This window comes from Triturus cristatus, chromosome 1_1, assembly GCF_964204655.1.
Source record: "Triturus cristatus chromosome 1_1, aTriCri1.1, whole genome shotgun sequence".
Lineage (NCBI taxonomy): Eukaryota > Metazoa > Chordata > Amphibia > Caudata > Salamandridae > Triturus > Triturus cristatus.
In genome coordinates, this window is record NC_140579.1 from 442,155,436 (window position 1) to 442,175,929 (window position 20,494).

The following is a 20,494-nucleotide window of genomic DNA, read 5'->3' on the forward strand; positions in this document are numbered from 1 at the left end:
GTTACCGAACAAAATTAAATTGTACATCAAAGATAAAGATACAGAAATAAACAGAAGTGAGCTACAGAGAAAGTTCACGTTGCTGGGACCCCTTTGGAAGGAAGAACTTAACAATTACCCACTTTGCCAAGGCTTAACATGTTTCTGGGCTGGGTGGGCTTTATGCGGGTGCCTGCGATTTACACAAAGACTGCCCAACAGCTGTTGATGGGCAGAACATCAAGACTCCTACTTCCTACAGGAAACAGACAGAACACCCCTCCCCATTCAACATGGACATCATTGTACTCACAACTCTCCTACCTACAAGCAACAAAATATTCAATGCTGAACATTACACAATTCTCTGCACACCCACCTGTCAAGTGCCTGCACCCAGCTGGAGAGAGTAGACCGAAGATCTGTACTGGGACAGAACAGTCCTCTGCCTGGTAAAGGACGTGCACCCCTGCCCCAAGTGCCCAGGTACACTGAGGTCTGGATCCCTAATGTCAATTTTTGTTGTCATAGGCAAACACAGATCATGTGTGTGTGCGCGCCATGACAGGAGTATCTCACAGCTTGTGGTCCTGGTGGACCGCGAGGGTGCCCTTCCACCACAAGCGCGGTGGTGGCAGCATACAGGTGGTGATCGGTAGGATGGTACAAGTCCTGTGGCACTGGAGTGAGGCCTGCAGACTCACTCACTTTTAAAGTTCCGCTGCTGGGTACTTAACTCACCCTTGGCCTACGTCAGGCTGGGCAGTGCAGAAGTGGGGTGAACTATCCTGGGAGTATGTGTGCCTGGGAATGGTACAATACAGGGATAAAGCACTGCGGAGCAGCGTGTGCATAGTGAATGCTTGGGCATAATGAATGCATGTGCTAGATGTATGTGTGCCTATGAGTGATAGAATACATAAAGGATGCAGTACTATGTATGCTTCTATACATGCCCAAGGTGAATGTGTGTTTGCGAATGATACAATGTACCAAGGGCCCTGGATTCCATTTTGGGAAACCCAGGCCTGCATGATGGAACACGGAGAGGAGGTACAGAAATCCTCCTGAAGCAGATTTGTGTATTGCTGCATTCCCAGGGGCTTAACACAGGCCCCCGCATCCCCCGCAGTGCAGGGGGGGGGGCCCTAGCTGCAGGGGGCCTCCTCAGCACTGTACTCACACCGGAGAGCTCTGGATTAAATCCGGAGTGGGGGCCCCTCTGTGTACCTTGCAGGGGGGCCCCTTCAACTTTCATCACGCCACTGTGCATTCCTGTAAGCTGGGTGAAACACACACATTTCAATTTGTGCTCATTGAGTCAATGAAAAGCCACAAGAAAGGGGCCCGGGCACATCTCAGGAAGGAATCCAAGACCACCTGCCCTGGATTAAATATGTCTGGAGGGGTCCCCACCGCAGACTTTACTGCTGTGATTGGGTGGGAGCCCTTGCTCTGGGAGATATGGTGGCCCCGTATGGGAGAGGGGGTCACCGGGAGCATCAAAAACTGTGACATGATCTACAACATCAGGCCAGAACATTCTTTGCAGGAATTTCAGACTCTCAGTGCAGGCAAGACTGATTTCGGGCCAGTCTGTCCCAGGAAAACTTACCGCTAGTTAGCGCCGGAAACTATTGATGGTAAATTAGAGTCAGTGTAATAGTCTTGAGGCTCCGACTACTAGTGACGCATACCCGGGATGTCACCAAAAGTGAATGGGGAATAACCACAATTGCTAATATGAGGGAGTGGGACAAGGAATTCCCCAAAAAAACAAGAGCCCCAACCTCAGTGGGGGACTGTGTGATTGTGTGGGGATGTCGTAATTTACCTTTGCGTTGTTAGCAGTAGAAAATAAAGTGAGTATTTCGCTGGACAATGATTTATTGCTGCTGCGTATATATAGTTGTGAGCCTGTGTCCACTTATCTGTATCCACACACCCCATTCCTACCTCGCCCCCTCCAGGGAGCCATGCCCTGCTCGGACCACGCATACCTTGAGAGTCAAGTGCAGAAGGGCTATTGGGCTCAGGGACCCAGAATCCATAGTAAGTCGGACCCCGGAACATCAGAAGTACAAGGGCTCCATCCCCACGGTTGGGCCCAATAACTCCTACGTGCCCCAATGCCCCCTGAAAGGGATTTTTACAAATTCTCAAACCCACCATATGGCAGATTCACCATGTACTTCCGAGCCATCAGCCTTACAATGGCAATATAAAGCACGCCAGTTCATATCTCCGGACCGGTACTGATCGGCAGGATAAAACCATGTGTACCAGAATTCAAGAGGCTAGCCGGAGCAAGAAGACCCCACAGCCTGGATAATCAGCGCTCTAGGATGTACACCAAGGCCTATTTACTGTAGTCTTATACAGTGCTTCTATAGAGTGAACCTCGGTTGTTTCTGGGTTTTCTCCATATAAAGTACTCACAGGCGGACTCCACCTACTTACACCCTATGCATCTGAAGGTCTCAACTTTAGGACACTGAACATTCCCACAATAGTAGCTATGGTCAGATGCATCAACTCATTCTACACAATGCCCTATGCCTACACACACCAACAGGCCTGTTTAGAGTATGTGTTTTAACCTCATGCACCTCACTCAACACCGCCCCTACAAGTCAAACTACGTCCAACACCCAGTTAACCACACCCTCCAAAAAGGCACCAGAAACCAAGTGGAAATCAGAGTACTTTGTCGCCTTGTCAGGAGTATGAAGCGCTATGTAAATGTAACAGTACAATATACCCATGTGTCCAGGTTCTACATCACACAGAAAGCAGTGTGTACATACCCACATCACTGCGGGCTCTACAGACACATATTGCCCACCATTCCAACTCCATACTGCCTCTCTTCCACCACCGCCCTGTACCAACCCCAGCTCCATTTCCCTGAAATTAAAAACACACCACAGCCTGGGAGCCTCACATATTAGTACGTGTATTTTGCACAATTAAAGTGTCAGACTGTAAATAAAATATATTTAAAAAAAAAAAGAATAAATGTACAAAACCGTGAAAGGAATTATTGCCACTGTTTCAAAACCCAAACCATGGCAGCCAAAGGGTCTTCTGTCTCTTCCCTTGCATCCCAAGTCGCTTTGGTGAAGAGAACGAGATTTTTGGCGGTGAGCAGAGGTCTTGCTTTCCAGCAAATCACAAGCAACTTCAACTTTAATTTCTACCTGTAAAAAATGTAGTTCGCCAAATTCCATTTTATCAGTATAACTTCAGTCCGCTGTCTCCAAGAGACACATTATAAAGTGGCATGAGATGGCTGCTTTACAGGGCATAACAGGCAAGAATGGCACGGAAGGTTCCAAAATGGCCGCCTTGCAGTAGAAAACACGTGAGATGTAGTTGAAAGATTTAAGGTGGCCGCCATCTGGTCATACCACAGATGGGATGGCAGTGGAAGGTTAAAAATGGCTTCTTTGTAGGACAAACATTCTTATAGGATAAGAAGTAATTAAAAAATGTACTAAAAGGAATGTAAAGAAAGGGGGTGGATATGCCAGTCACACGTTTTAAAAGTCTACAAGAGAAAGCACAAGGATGGAATGGCTAGCAGGTGTACTGGTCCGGTGTTGTCCTTCCAAGTAGGGTTGACGCTCTGACGGCACAAGGGATAGTGACAATCGGGAACAGTCAATTTCTGCCTCCCTACACATACCACACAATTCATGTGTGTGTGTATTATATTCCAATACATGGACATCAAGTCGAAATAATAATTTAAAATATAGATTTACAAATTCAAAAAAGTATATACATCTTGGTAGATTACAGGCAATACATTTGGAGGGCGCAGGCCCATGTGACATTTTTTACCTGGTCTTTTTACAAAAGCACCTGGGTTCAGGCCAAAGAACTCAAACGCGTAAATCCAGAAGTTTCCATCAACCCGTAAGCTCAGTTTCACCGTCCCCGTAAAAGATAGTCGCTCGCTCCATCGCTCCCCATCCACCTCCCTTTGGACAGTCGAGGCTGGCATACCCTACTGGGCAGGTATCTCAGAATAAAACCAAATGATTTTACTTGCAAGAAGCAGCGATGGTGTGCATCCAGTGTCTCCAGAATGGACAGCAGAACCCAATATTAGCCCCACCCCCCAAAAAAGCTGCTGAAATCACCAGAGCTCAGTAAGCAATAGATGGCAACTCTTTGCAAGAGAAAGGGTTGGCTTCAAAGAATGCATCTTTTGGGCTAACCAAAGTCCAACAAAGACAGAATTTTCCCCCTGAATTACTTCCAGAGACAAGACTAAATTGGTCTTGCAGTTAGTCCTATCTGTAGAAGTTGTTTGTTATGGGGCGATTAAAGAGTTTATGTTGCCCTAAGTAGTTTAGGGAGGCAGCACGTGGCAAAGTAAAGAGCTTCAACAGATTATCTGGTAGTGTTGCGGCAACAGGAGGGTACAGCGAGCCTGCGCTCCCACGGTGACCACTAAATGTTGAAGTCAGAATCATACCCTCTAGTGATACAGAAATGTAACCTGTAAACCGACGACAATTAACACACAAAGACAATCCTTTCTATATAGACAACATACTGCTCCAGGACAGGAAGAATCCATGTGATGGAGACCCCACAGACAGATAGGGAATGCCTCATCCGAGGGAACACCTGTAGCCCAAAGGGCAGGAGTTTCCTTTCTAGAGATGGGGTGCACAGCCTTGGCACAGAGGGGACTCCTGCTAATACTGTACTTCCCACAAACAGAGGGCGTGCAAGACACTGGACAGACCCCCCGCCCCCCAATAACCACTATCTAAAACCATACAAACTGTGGCAACCCCCTTATGTGTCCGTTACGAGCTCCAGGGGTGCAGCTCCAGTCCACTGCTCCACAAGCAGCTTGTCACCCCCTCCCATACTCCAGCATAGATCTGGGATCCTTCAACTTACAACCCTATTCCAGCAGCCTCCCACCGCCCCCCTCAGCCCCACGCACAGACACTGAGCAGAGCCTCAAGCCCTCTTACTTCTGTACAGCATATAAAGCAAAAACACATTCAATGGATTTTTTTTGTAAATCAAAAATATTTTACAATAAAAAAACCAAATACATATTCTTGTGCCCACTGGTCTTACTGTGCACTTTAACACAGCGATGCATCCATTGGAGATGCAAAAAAAAAAAATCCATAAAAGTGTCCACCTCCTTCAGGTGCATGGTGATCCCTAAAACAGTGCTTGGACTCGTCGGCTTCGGAGCCGATACCCACATTCTCTGGCGACATTAAAATGGAGATATTTATTCAGGTTGCTTTTTTGCTGACGTTTGCCAGTTCATAAATGTCAATAGTTCCCCCCCGCCCCCCGCCCAAACTCAAGTGGAGTGCATGGGCCGGCTCATGACCTGCGAATACACCTCGCCGTCATGGAAGGTTGGCATGTAGACGGAGGCGAAGGTGGTGCCATTGTAGCCTTGTGTGACATAGGAGTTGGGCAGGTGGCTCATGGGTTGAGATCCGGGCTGTGGCATCCCAGGGTACTGTTGGAAGTTCTCGTACTCATCCCGGCAGATGCTGCGCTTGCCTTTCTGGCGCCTTTTGCAGAACCATACGCGGACCACCTAGAAGGAAGTAAGGGGCGAAAGTTAGCTCAGTTTGGAAGCCATTGCCCATGTTGTACAGTGGCTGAAGCAGGGCAGATGTGCTTCAAAGCTAATGTCCCATCAGGACATATTTATGAATAGTTTAAACACTGGGGTCTAAAATTTAATTAGCGCTCCTAAACAATAAGTGAAAAAATGCAATGTGTAAATATGTAAATATTTAATCCGTTCTTTCTCAACTACTTATAACAGGTGGAAGAAAGAAACCACTGCTAAGGAGGAGAGCAAGAGATATACATTTAAAAAAGCTGAAGATAAATCTATAGCAGGTAGTTGTACAAAGGTGAATGTTCTTTTGAGTAATCTTAATTCACCAGCTATCATATTGATATTTCAAACCCAAGGAGAAAATTGAAAGGATCTTCCTCAGGACAAAGTAAGGAGATCACAGAGCAGAATCCTTGTGCAGTGGTGGACCGATGAATAAAACAAATGACTGAGCTGCAAATCATAGCAGCTCATGCAGGTAACATGGCATCCGGGATCAACAGAGGGATTTCGTTGATCAGATATTACTTTGAGATCACATAGCAGCTCACAGGGGATCCTAGATCAAAGCTCATGTTCAAGGTCTACTGCTTCTTACACTGGACCCCCATCGACCTCTAGTCTTAGCTTCTCCAGCTCGCCCTTCCTCAGCTCATGAGGCATTTTGGTGAAGTACAACTTTGCTATCTCTTGTCTACACTTCCCTCCTCCTTACCATAAATATATTAACAGGCTCATCTCACACTGTGGTTATGAGGCTCTCAGGCTGAAATCTAGATGACCAACTGTGCACCCTGGGCCACCTGGCAATTGCCAACCTTTAGTAAGCCACCAACTGGACACAATTTACTGAACCAATAACTAGGACACCCCTCCGCGAGCCGATGCCCACTGGTCCTTCACTAGTCATTAGATCTCCTTTAGCAAACCACTGCCCTTCCCTTTCTCGATCAATCAATAGGAGTCCCTCAGCCAGCCCTTGGCACCCTTCAGTCCCCCACCCATGGTCCATCCAGTGTTGCAGTTTCATCATCTTTATCCATCCAGTAATTGTTAATAATTTCTCCAGTAAACCTTGCAACAGTTTACGCGATGAGTTTTCAAATATGAAAGAAATGCCACCGTGAAGTGGGTGGTAATATATTCCGCAATTAAGCAGTGGATGGTATATATCCAACAGTGAAGAGGTGGGTGGTAATATATTCCATAGTAAAGAAGTGAATGGTAGTATATTACTACAATAAAGACGTGGATGGTAAGTTGTTCCAGTGAAGTGAAAGGTAATCTATTACTACAATGAGGAAGCGTATGGTAATATACTCAACAGTGAAGACCGGTATGTGAGGAATTTTACCTCTGGTACCTTTGTACTTCCATGTGCAGGTGGCATGAAGTTTGTGAGGCTTGGGCTCCAGAAGGGCAAGTAAGGTTGGAAGATCCTGAGCTTTAAGGCAGAGCCCAGTTAAGGAACTGTCTGTGAACCAGGAACAGAGTTTTAAGTGGATCTTTCTGTCAGGGACCCGGTGTAAGGTTTTGAGGGCAGGTGGGAGGAAATGGGGTTGACGCTGGTTGAGAATGCACAAGCCCATATAATTTTTCGATTTTTGCAATTCAGAAATGCCATCCTGTGGAGTTAGTTATCACAGCGCAGCTAGGAGTGGGCCCTTACAAGGCCCAGGCTATGTTGTAAGAATCCATGTTTGTATTGTCTGGAATCCATTTTGTATGTCTTATTCTGTGATAGATACTCAATGATGAGAGGGCCTGCAAAATGTGCGAGGGAGTCTAGTAACTGCAGATAAACTAATGCACCCTTTTGAAAAGCTTGTAACGCAAGGCTTGCTGAAGGACGCCTCATGTGACACGCATGTCCTCTTCAGCCCAGCCACAGCCAGATACCCCGATGTCCACAAAGACCTGAGGCCAAGAGGCTGCATTGGATTAGACAGTGATTGTGAAAATCATTTTGACAATGCCTTGGAAAGACCCAACCACTTGAGTATTATGAAAGCCACGCTTGTGGTCATCTCGTCTGTCAGCACAAAATGTTATTTGGTGTGATTGGTTAGATGCTTAATGCTTGTGTAACTCTTGCATCTTTCGATCAGCAACACACCATGTATTCATCCAAAATAGCAAAGAAATTTCCTTTTACTGCAACATGATTGGATATTGGACATTTGTTAACACGCCTTCTTGTGGTTTTTGTGTATAAAAAAGCCCGAATGAGAATTCAGCTGTTCAGCCCATGTTTCCCATGATCACGTACATTAAATGCCTGTGAAATCTTGACAACGTCTGTGTTTCTTTAAGTAGCGCCTAATGGTTGTAAAGGAACTTATGGTCAAGCCCCTCAGTACAAGTCCCAGGTCTTCTCTCTAATGATCTGCACACAGTGTCGGCCAAGTAAAGGAGCTGGTGATGGATCCACTGGGCCCAACCGCAGGATCGGTTTCATAGCCGCGGAGACAGAGCCAATCGAGTTTCATCCAGTGCTAAACGACTGGCAGACAATGTGCTGTTCGAGGTCCACCTCTATCCCAGAGCAGGTTGTAGTCAGCGTACATGTGACGATAGCCGGTCTCAACAGTGTCTCTTTCCCGCCTCGATGGTCCCCAAAAGTGGATCAAGATTCTTGGTAATAAAATCCTCATGCTTATGGGATTTCTTCCAACCACCCAAGAAAAAATAGCTTTTGGCTGAGACATGTCCATGGATTTAGGCAGCAGGTAGAACGAGGGCTGATAGATGAGAGTGATGGGCACACAGCCCTCTAGGACTTAGCTGCCAAACTCATCGACCATCCAGTTGATGCAACAGCGAGCCAGCACATTCTTTGGACAATCCTGTGCTTTTACCTGCCTCCTCTCAGAACCCAGATCTCACCTTCTGCTCCTCTGGACCTTTTTTGAGTATAGTAATATGTGACAACAATCTAGCTGTTCTATAAGAATTTCGACAGGCTGAACATGTAGAGGTTTCTTAATCCGGGTTTGTGAGGAGTTTGCTGATTTGAACACAAAAAGCAGATACAAGTCACAGGGACTAGCAAAAGATGTGCTCACGCCAGGTAGACACGGTGTAATTGTAGCCCCAAAAGGGTATGCTTGGGTTAGGGAGAAACACCTTGTTAGAGAAGAATTGATATGCATCACACAGATGTTCAGGCACAGGTACATAGATGTAACTGCAGCAACATATAAACAAATAAAAATGTCCAAGACTTGTGGTTGAATCAGGACTTGCAATTTCACAAACATACCTATCCACAGCTAATAGACCAGGCACTCTCATCTATCTCTCCTAAAGTATTCAAATAAAAATGAACAATCCGACACTATTTTTAGGATGTTATTACAGGTTAGGTTTGACCAGGGTGGCCTTCAAATATAAAGCGTAGTCAATTGAACTGTATTCTTGCCTCCATCAGAAGCCAGTTCTAATTTCTATGTGTACTCTTGACCAACTAAACATAAAACCAGAAGTCGAGAGATTTGTAACCAGAAACCTTGATTAATCGCTGTCCAACTGTGTGATTCTCAGCCTTTTGCAACCAGCACAAGGCAGCCAGCCAGTCACCTTCTAAAGCGAACTGAGCAACAGTCCTTTGAGTACCTTCCACACAGATCCTTCAACGCCCACTTACCTCTTGCTCCAAGTTAAGTTGCCTACCACTGTTGCAGCCCTCTGTCACCCAACCACCCCAGATGCCTACATACCTGCCCAGCCTGTATCAGGTGAACCCCACTTACATCTCGCTCCAGGTTGAGCTCCTCAGAGATCTGAGTGATTTCTTGCAGGGAGGGCTTTGGACACTTGAGGAAGAAAGACTCCAGGCTGCCCTTTATATTGTTCTCGATGCTAGTCCGCTTCCTCTTCCGTGCCTGCTGCAGAGCGTTCTCCACATTGCACAGCTACAGAAGGAAAGGAGAGAGAAAATACGGTCAAGGACGAAAAGCTCATCCCCCACGGAATGGATAGTCAACGCCATCAGACGGGTCAGCGAAGTGATGGTCCTTCGTAGGGACGGGTCTCGAAGAGAGGGGCAGCTGTATCTGTATCAAGATGCTTCGAAAGCAGCCCCATGCCAGGGGCATGGGACCAGCACTTGATGGTCCCTCACACAGGTGTCATTTACCTCCTGTAGGTTCTCATTGGTGTCGGCCTCCACCAACCAGCGCTGGAGAAGCGGCTTCAGCTTGCACATGTTCTTGAAGCTCAGCTGCAGGGCCTCGAACCGGCAGATGGTCGTCTGGCTGAACATCTTCCCTGGATTAAGAAACTGATCATGAGTGAATTACAGAAGACTGGGACTTATGGAGGAAGAGTGTTAAATAAGGAAAGACTTCCTGGCAGTGGACACCCCCTGCCACCTTGTGAAACACAGAAACAAAAAGCGGTGAACAGTAAAGCGCCGGTGAGCAAGACAGTGTGTGTTCTGTGATATCAAGCTAACACGCTTGCGAACAACCTCAATTATCTGCGAAAATCTCATGCTATGAACCAAATAGCAAACGCGTTGTGGGGTCTATTGCAAATGACCCAAGAGGACCTCTGCAGTCCAAACCACCAACATAAAACCAAAAACAACCATGCTGATTAATCCTACTCTGTGGCCTAAACAGCTTAACACAACCAGTGCCCCAGCCTAAGCCAATAAACAGGATTAACTTTCGATGCCAAGCTTACGTTGTCCTCAGTGTCTCATTGAACGTTAAGCGACCCGCTTCTGGACATCAGAGTGCTACACAAGTCTTGATAAGAATAAACAAGTATTTGCAATGCAATAGGTCTTGCATTTTTGAGAGTTTGAGCTATTGGCATTGTAAATGACAATGCCTTTTATTTATGTGTTTTGAAAAGCTGCAAGCGTTGCGTGAACACGAATTTTGTGCTTATAGTACTGGCGTATGAGAAGCAAGGCTGGCAGTAAAAAAGGTGCAGTCACTGACAGCCTTGCTTCTCGTAAGCAATGACTATAAGCACAAAGTGCAGGATTTCAAACCACATAAATAAAAGGCATGGTCATTTACAATCCTAATGGCTCAAACTCTTACAAATGCAAGACCTATTGCATTGCAAATGCTTGTTGAGCTCTGAGAAGGAGGCGGCAGCAGCCATAAGAAGGCAGGTGACCGTGGCGCCAGGCCATGCATTTGAAAAGCAGGACAGAGGAGGCAGCTGCAGCTAAAACTGACCTCGGTCTTTGAATGCACAGCAAATGTGGCAAGATAAAGGGCAAGATTTACAGCCCTGTTTACAACAGAACTCTGTAAACCATGAGCACTGGTCTCCAGTGCTACAGGTTAAAGAAAGAAATAGTGCTCACAAGTTCAGAGTAACACCACATGTAACAGGGGCAGTCCTTGAAAATGGGTGGAGTTTTTAAAGCCCATATCCTGAATACAGCATATCTAGCAGAGACAGCGCAAGCACTGCCTTTGCGAGGCCTAAAAACATTGGGGCAGATTTATGATAACTGGCGCATCCCTGCATATCAGCAGGGATGCGCCAGTTATTATGCGCCACAGCTGCGCCACCATGGATGCGCCGCATTTATAATGCGGCGCACCATGGGGCAAAAACGGCACAGATGCGTGACGCATCTGTGCCGTAAAAGTGGCGCATTGCTGGAGTTGCGTCGCAAGCGCGATGCAGCTCCAGCAATGCTCTGGGGGGCCCTATCTGTACAATGCTGCGTCAATCCTTACGCCTGCTTCAAGCAGGCGCAGGGTTTTGACGCAGCATGGGCCTAAAAGTGACTGAGTGAAATCTTGTAGATTTCACTCAGCCACTTTTAGGAGGCGTTCCTGCGCCGGAACGCCCCCACCTGCCCTGGAACGCCTACATGTGGCGCAGGGCTTTACAACGTGACGCATCTCCCAGATGCGTCACGTTGTAAATACCCCGCACCATGGCGCAGGATTTGCGCCGCTGCTGCGTCACAAAAGTGACGCAATGGCAGCGCAAAAGTGGCGCAAGGGCAACATAAATCTGCCCCATTATTTTTTACTGCTGTCCTTAACTTAAGAAAGTGGTTAGTATCCAGAGACCCGATACGCTTAGTGCTCCTGCTTAGTGACCCAAGAGGTTCAACTCTACAACCTCAATCCCAACAGGGTCAACTCTCCGGCTCAAATCACCTACAGGGTCATCTGCCCAACCAGATCATCGAATGTCAACTGTCCATCCCAAATGGCCAATAACCCAAGACTCCCATCTCCTCATCCCAAAAGGCTGAGGGATGCAGCCATAACTGCAACCAAGGTGGCAAACGTTACTGGCTAAACAGACAACTCTTTTGTTCTAATAACCCAACATGGCCAACTCGTTGATCCAATGAGTCCATAACTAGACAGGCAAAAGTGCTGGATAGAATAAGAACAATCTGATTCCTTATACCGAAGAATGTGTACCTTACATCAAAAGGTGTCATAAGACACAACTTACGTCGTTGAGCTAAAGTTTGCCCCATAGGAGCTAAGAGCATTGAATTGTGGAAATAAAACCTCGTATTTCAGAAGAAGTCACACCACTGCGGTCAGTGCTTTGAGATTAAGCTGCCCTAATATGGTTAATACTCAAGTGTTTGGATTGGAGCAACCGATTTTGGTCACGCCATGTTGGCCAACATGGTCTTTATTGCATACCACACATCTCGCCCATGACTCAGCAGGGGCAATGCTCTAGCCCAAACGCCTGAGCTCAAAGACCCAACAGGAGCAACGGTCCAGCCCAAACGTGTGAACCCAAATCCCCAACAGGAGCAATGCTCCAGCGCAAACACCTGAGCCCAAAGACCCAAAAGAGCAATGATCCAGCCCAAAAGCTTGAGCCCGAAGGCTCAGCAGGGTCAACACTCCAGCCTAAACGCTTGAGCCCCAAGACTCAGCAGGGGCAACGCTTCAGCCCAAACGCCTGAGCCCAAAGACCCAAGAGCAACGGTTAAGCCCAAACATGTGAGCCCAAAGACCCAACAGGGTCAACGCTCCAGCGCAAACGCTTGCGCCCAAAGCCCAACAGGAGTAACGCTCCTGCGGAAACGCTTTAGCCTAAAGACCTCACAGAAGCAACGCTCCAGCACAAATGCGTGAGGCCAATAATACTACATTCCTGCCCAACATTCCAGTTCATCCCAATGACTCACATGGGCAATCCGCCACCGAAACGCTTCAGCAAAATGAGGCAAGAGGGCAATTCTTAGGATGAACAATGCCAAAGACGGACTTCCATGTGGGGGTTAAATAGGTTATGCTCCAAGAAGGTTGGAGGGGAGGCACAAATATACAACAGTTGTAAGAAAGGAAGAGTGTGCACCACTGTGATTGGACGGCAGCGTGCTGTATCAGGATGCTCACCGTACAGCGCCCCGAGGGCGAGCCCCACATCTGCCTGTGTGAAGCCTAGGGTGATGCGCTTGTGTTTCAGCTCCTTCGCAAACTGCTCCAGCTCCCCTGAGGTGGGGGTGTCCTGTCAGAAACAAAGATCGGGAAACAGACTGAGTCACGTGTTTACATGTGCGCCCCCAACCACACCCCTCAAGAACTCACAACCTTAGACACAGCCCCTAGAGCCCTGAGGTGGGAGTCTCCTGTCAGAAACAAAGAAAACTGCTGAGCCCCTGCGGCCCCGTCCCCTTTACTCCCATTGGCCGCCCCGCTCCCACCTCCCAGCTGCTCCTCCCTCCCTCTGCCCTCATATGGAGGCCGCGAAGCGGTGGTAGAGAGCGATCTTTGACCCTGTCACCAGGCAGGTCGCATCCGCCATGCAGCCCCCTGTGGGTTGAACCTCCGTTGCCGCTTTTGCCACCTGACTGCTCGCTCCCTTTTTTATTCTGTACCCCTGCGCTTGGCTTTCTGTGCCACTTTGTTTTTTCATTCTGTGCCCCTGTGTTTTGCTTTCTGTACCCCTGTGCTCTGTTGTCCCTCTCCCGCCGTCTTTTCCCGCCGTTTTTCCCCCGCCGCTGAGCCCCTGCGGCCCCGCCCCCTGCACTCCAATGGCCGCCCCGCTCCCACCTCCCAGCTGCTCCTCCCCCCCTCTGCCCTCATATGGAGGCCGTGAAGTGGCCGCGCGCAGCGGGCGCGCCGCTGCCGCCCGTCCGCGCCTGGACCGCACCCGGCGCCAGAACCCCATGGACTCCGCACCCCTCGCAACGCCAGACTGCACTACGACGCAAGCACCCTCCACGCACTCAACACCAGACGAGACCACCCCTGCTACCGGGTCACCCCGAAACGCACCCAGGGGCCTTTCACCTGCCGGAACTGCAGATTCACCAGCATCCAACCCTCCACACCACCAGCCAGAGAACCCAACCACCTCCGCTGCATCCTCCTCAACACCCGCTCCGCTCGCAAGCACGCCATCGAACTTTGGGACCTCCTAGACTCCACCATCCCCGACGTCGCCTTCCTGACGGAGACCTGGCTGAACGCCACCTCAGCACCAGACATCGCCATAGGCATCCCACAGGGCTACAAGATCTCCTGCAGAGACCGCACCAACGGAGTGGGAGGAGGAATCGCCATCATCCACAAAGACTCCATCAAAATCTCAACGAACACCGATGACACCCTCACCACCGCCGAGCACATGCACTTCCAGATCCACACCGACTCCAACACCACCCTTAGAGGAACTCTCATCTACAGACCTCCCGGACCCCGCCCACAGTTCAGTGACACCATCGCAGACCTCATCAGCACCCACGCCCTCGCTTCCAGGGACTACATCCTCCTCGGGGACCTGAACTTCCACCTCGAGAACAACAACGACGCCACCAACTCCACCGCCCTGATCACCAACCTCGGACTCAAACAGCTCGTAACGACACCTACTCACGCCGCTGGACACACGCTCGACCCCATCTGATCCGCAAGCCCCCACGTCTCCTTCAACCACACCACCGAACCACACTGGACCGACCACAGATGCGTCCACTTCACCTTCAGAAAACCCACCACCGCACCCAACAGCTACCACGCCGCTGCTGGGGCAAGGTCACCGAGGACCAACTGACTACCGCCCTCGCCCTGAGACCACCCACCGACCCAGACACCGCCGTGACCAACCTCACACAGTGGATCAACGACTGCGCCAACACCCTCGCCCCTCTCAAGACCTCTACAACCAACCACACCAACAAGAAAGCCGCCTGGTTCACCGAGGACCTCCGGATCTCCAAGCACACCTGTCGGAAGCTGGAGAAGAAATGGCTCCACGAATAAACACCAGACACCCACACAGCCCTCAAGAGCGCCACCCGCAGACACCACCAACTCATCAGGACCGCCAAGAAGACCGCCTTCAAGGACCGCCTAGACAACAACGCACACAACACCAAAGAGCTCTTCAGCATCGTGAAATAACTCTCCAGCCCCAGCTCCAACACCAATGACATCCCGCCATCTCAAGACCTGTGCGACTCCCTGGCCACCTTCTTCCACCGCAAGATCACAGACATCCATGACAGCTTCAACTCCGACCCCCCCGCACCCACCACCGCTGCGACTACCACTCGCACCAGTCGCCTGACCATCTGGTCCAGCGGCAGCGATGAAGACACCATCAAAACCATGAACTCCATCCACTCCGGATCCCCATCGGACCCCTGGCCTCACCACGTCTTCAACAAAGCCAGCGCAACCATCGCGCCCCACCTCAGGAAAACAATCAACTTTTCCTTCGAGACAGCAACCTTCCCAGAAAGCTGGAAGCCCGCCGAGATCAACGCCCTTTTGAAGAAGCCCAAGGCGGACCCCAAGGACCTCAAGAATTTCCGGCCCATCTCCCTGCTCCCTTTCCCGGCAAAAGTGACTGAGAAGATTGTCAACAAACAGCTGACCCGCTACCTCGAAGTTAACAACATCCTGGACCCTTCCCAATCCGGTTTTCGCAGCAACCACAGCACCGAGACCGCCCTCATCGCCGCTACTGACGACATCCGGACCCTGATGGACAAAGGAGAAACAGCCGTCCTCATCCTCCTGGACCTATCAGCAGCCTTTGACACGGTCTGCCACCGCACCCTATCAGCACGCCTCCATGACGCCGGTATCCAAGAGAAGGCCCTGGCCTGGACCACACCCTTCCTCTCCGGCAGAACCCAGAGCGTCCGCCTCCCACCCTTCCGCTCCAAAACCACCGAGATCATCTGCGGCATCTCACAGGGATCCTCCCTCAGCCCGACGCTGTTCAATATCTACATGGCCCCCCTCGCCCACGTCGCACGACAACACAACCTCAACATCATCTCCTACGCCGACGACACCCAGCTGATCATATCCCTCACCGAAGATCCCCACACCGCCAAAGCTAACCTCCACAGAGGAATGAAGGCCGTAGCCGACTGGATGAAGGACAGCAGACTGAAGCTGAACTCAGACAAGACAGAGGTCCTCATTCTCGGACCCACCCCATCAGCCTGGGACGACTCTTGGTGGCCCACGTCACTAGGCACAGCCCCAGAACCCACGGACCACGCACGCAACCTGGGGGTGATCCTCGACTCCACTCTCCATGACCAGGCAAGTCAACGCCGTCTCCGCGTCCTGCTTCAACACCCTCCGTATGCTCCGCAGGATCTTCAAATGGATCCCCCTCGACACGAGAAAAACCGTTACCCAGGCCCTCATCACCAACAGACTCGACTACGGGAACGACCTCTACTCAGGAACTACAAACAAGCTCCTGAGACGCCTCCAACGCATCCAGAACGCCTCGGCCCGACTCATCCTCGACGTTCCCTGCCGCAGCCACATCACACTCCACCTGAGAGGCCTGCACTGGCTCCCCGTCAACAAAAGGATCACCTTCAAGCTCCTGATCCACGCACACAAAGCACTGCACAACACCGGACCCACCTACCTCAACAACCGACGCAGCTTCCACACCCCCACCCGAAGCCTCCGCTCAGCCAACCTCGCCCTCGCCACAGTCCCTCGCATCCGAAAAACCACCGCCGGCGGCAGATCCTTCTCCTACCTCAGCTTCCACCCCCCCCCCCTCCCCAGCGCCTTGAGACCCTCTCGGGTATGTAGCGCGCTTTACAAATGCAGTGATTGATTGATCATTAAGGCTGAACCTGGTTCATCAGTTCCACTTCAACAGCTCCGACCATAGCGCCACATCATCTCCCCCACTGAACACCATACTGCCCCACTGAGAGAAACTTGCACTGCACTGACCCGCTATAAACACCTGGATGTGACTCAATTCTAATTACGCACTAGACAAGAGCAATATGCTGCCTAAAAAAAATTAACAACATCCTAGAAAAAGCAAACACTTATAGGCAATGCAGGATTAAGTTTAAGTATGTGAAATGTAAGCAGGAACAACATGGTTACCTTTTTCCTTTTACACTCAGTATTCAGAAATTAGTGAATGCTTTAGCCTAAAAAGTTATGGCAATGAATAAAGGGCCGGGAAAGGACCCATTTCGGTGTCCATTTTTTATATCCTTACAAAACATAGGCAGTGTGGTTTAAAAAGACCACATTTGTGAACACACAGCCGCTATACACATTTTTTTCCAATTCACACATCAAGCAGGTATTTCAGTACCTCCAGGAAAGGTGCACTTTCCCACCCAGGGAAAACAATGTTGTTCAAAGAGAGGAGAAAATAAAAGTAGCGCTTCCCTGGCAAACACTGTAAAGTGGCGCTAATGTGTTTAAGTGGGGAAAAAATCACTGTGTCCACCTTGCAACCACTCTGTCTTGCTTTAGTTAGTTAGTTGCTTATTTTTCATATTCGGAATGTTTTATTTCTCTCCACCCCTCGGCTGCACGTAGAAATTGAAAAATGTCAATAAAAGACACCGTTTCCAGCAAAACTGTTTTTCTTTTTTTAGATTCATTTCACTGGGGAGCAAATAAACGAAAGAGAAGGTAATACCTGTTTCTTGAAGTCTCGGTTTTCACTAAATGAGGAGGAGCGAGAAGAACGAGAGGGAGCAAACAGAGGGGCGGGCAGCTGCCAGCGGCAGGAGAACTGGACACTGTTCTCGTCTCCTCAGGGCGCGACGCACGAAGTAAAAGACAGAGTGCAAAGTGGTTGCTGGCTGACAGCTGCGGAGGGGCCCCTGGAGCACAGCCCCCCCCACCCCCACACCGCGGGGGCCTGTGTTACGCCCTTGCTCCTATGAACAGAAGACACAGGCTAATTTTTAACTTGCAATCGGCAGATACTTGTTTTTATACTGCTACATTTTTTAATCAGTGCATCAACTCCAGGAAAAGTATGAGTTTTAATGAATTTTGACTATCAATTTCATATGTTTATGTAAATTATATGAATTGACTCATGAATTATTGACTGTAATTATTAGTTGTAAATTTTAGTTGAAATGTCCTTTAAAATGTATTGTTTTTTATGTCTGTGCTTTTATGGTCATTTACATGTGCCGAATAAAGCTTAAAGAAAGAAAGACACGGGCTCAGGGGGGTGGGGGGGGGGGGGGGGAGAATCTATTCCAGATATTTTGCAGAGGGATGAGTTTATGCAACCTCCATAAAAAAAAAGTTTCTTCTAGATCAAGACAGAACCTCACATATGATAAATGGGGGTTGTCAGCGATTATTTACAGTAATATTAGCGAGCTACCACTGTGTTACAATTTACAATGTTGCCACTATCCTTGAAAATTAGATGTAAACACGTTGCCCTGGTCAAAGAGGACATGAAAGCTGAAATTGGATTATAAATTCACAGCTGTTGTTAACAGGGGCCTCCAAAATACGTTTGTCCCAGGGCCCCAAAAATCCGTAAGATGTTCTTGAGCCGAAGAGGTTTGCATGGAGCCCACTCCCTGCACTGCAGCCTCGGAGCCGGGTAAGAAGCCTGGGCGGGTCGTGCACCTGCTGCAGAGGTCTGCATGGAGCCCACTCCCTGCACCGCAGCCTCGGAGCCGGGTAAGAAGCCTGGGCGGGTCGTGCACCTGCTGCAGAGGTCTGCATGGAGCCCACTCCCTGCACCGCAGCCTCGGAGCCGGGTATGAAGCCTGGGCGGGTCGTGCACCTGCTGCAGAGGTATGCATGGAACCCACTCCCTGCACAGCATAAGAAGCCTGGGCGGGTCGTGCACCTGCCGTTGCAGGTATGAGCCTTGGCCTCCGGGGCGGGCAACGCCACAACTTCCGTATCGCCCGAGATAGAGTTTAAATGCAGTGTCCACAGATAAAAGTTACAGCTGAGTGCACCCCCTCCCCATGGACGAGCGAAAAAATGTATTGTGATTGCATTTATATAGCGCTTACTACTCCCGGCGAGGCGTCATCCCGCTTTAGGCAAAGTGCTCACACATCAGTTGTTCCATTCGCTCGTAATTTCGCATGTTACTTGTCTAAACACATGATACAGGTTTTTATGGCAATAATCATAGAACAGAGTCCCAGCAGCCATGTTCTGGCGCTTTCCTAGAATGGGGCAGGGGTGCGAATTGAGGTGCCGGCCATACACTCTCGCTGTCTGGCTACAGACAACACATTCCTTCCACGACCCCTAGTTACGACGTCCCCGTTACTCCCATAGCGCATTGAGGTGCTTTCGGAGCCATAGAAGCTTGGCGGTGCTGGCGTGGGACAGACGCATTGAACATGAGTAGATAGGTCAGAGTGGCCTGGGACAGTAATAGGGGACATTTCATAAGTCAGGGGTGAGGCTGGCTTGGGGCAGTAATAGGGGACAATTCATAGGTCGGGGTGAGACTGAGGTCAGTCATAGGGGACGACACTTCATAGGACAGGTGGGAGGATGGGACCCAGGCAGGGCCAGGGGTCCGGGAGAAGCCAGACTCGTGGGGTCGGCGTTTAGGAGAGCCCCCCCACCCCCCAGTTCACTCACCTCGTCTCCGCTGTCCTCCTTGGGGGCGTCCCCGGGCTTCAACTCGGGGCTGACGCTACTCGTCGTGCTGGGCCGGCACTCTCGCCCCCGGAGATGGACCCCGGGCGGAAGGGGGCACTGCCAGCTGGGGGACGAAGCAGACCCCCAGGGCTGGGGGTGCTGCCCGTACCCGGCCTCCCTGTCCGACCGCTCCACCCTCACTTCCACCCGGTGGCCCTCGTATCCCCCGGCCCCGTGCTGCCCGTACACCGGGGACCAGGCCTCGGCAAAGGGGTACCAGGCCCGTGCCAGGCCGTGGGCACCCGGACGGGCCTCGCCGTCCGCACCAGCGTGTCCGTACTCCACCGCCTTTAAGCCTGGGTAGGCGCTATAACTCTCGGTTAAGAAGCCGGGCCCGCTGGCATCGATGCCAGGGATGCCCAGGTGCAGGGCCTGCGTGACAAAGCCGTAGGAAGGGCGCCAAATCTCTTGGCCCAGGTGACCAGCCATCTCTCTCTCTCCTGTGTCCGTGAAGCAGGGCCCGGAAACGCACTAGTGTCCCCCAAAAGTCTTAGCACTGTCTACCCCAAACTCCCAACACACAGCTCTCTTCCGAGTCCCTGATTGGGCAGTTTATCATGCAGATGGAGCCCTCCCTTCCATTGGCCAACACTGGTGAGGCGGGCCCTCCCTCGCCATGGGGGGCTGACAGTATCTTCGCCTCACCCACCTACACTGAAGCCCCAACATACTTCAAAGCCAACTGCAGTGATTGGAGGGGGAGGGGGGACAATTTAAGAACAGGGCGCCCCCCTGTTCTGAGCTGGATAATCCGATGGACTCCTCTAATGTCCAGGCAAGTGCCCCAGCGGGGGGTGTGACAGGGAGAATAGCCCCTTCGCCCCCGGGACCAACTTCTCACCCCTCATGTTTCAAAGTCATGGCTGCTGGGGGCTGGCAGTGAGATCTGGAGTCTGCAGGGGGGCGTGCCCCACACCTGCCCTCCGCCCCCACCAGAAGCCACCAGTGATCTGCCCAGCAAAATGCAACCTAGCGAGGCCATTATCGT

General features: G+C 50.3%; 1 pseudogene across 1 annotated transcript; it reads right to left on the reverse strand.

Moving 5' to 3' along the window:
• Positions 1-3,722: 3,722 nt before the first annotated feature.
• LOC146870407 (POU domain, class 5, transcription factor 3-like) lies at positions 3,723-20,023 on the reverse strand (annotated as a pseudogene). Its single transcript, XR_014959382.1, has 5 exons — positions 19,447-20,023; positions 12,961-13,072; positions 9,741-9,871; positions 9,355-9,516; positions 3,723-5,572 (listed from the first exon to the last, which is right to left on the reverse strand). The product of XR_014959382.1 is annotated as a POU domain, class 5, transcription factor 3-like (transcript).
• Positions 20,024-20,494: the final 471 nt, after the last annotated feature.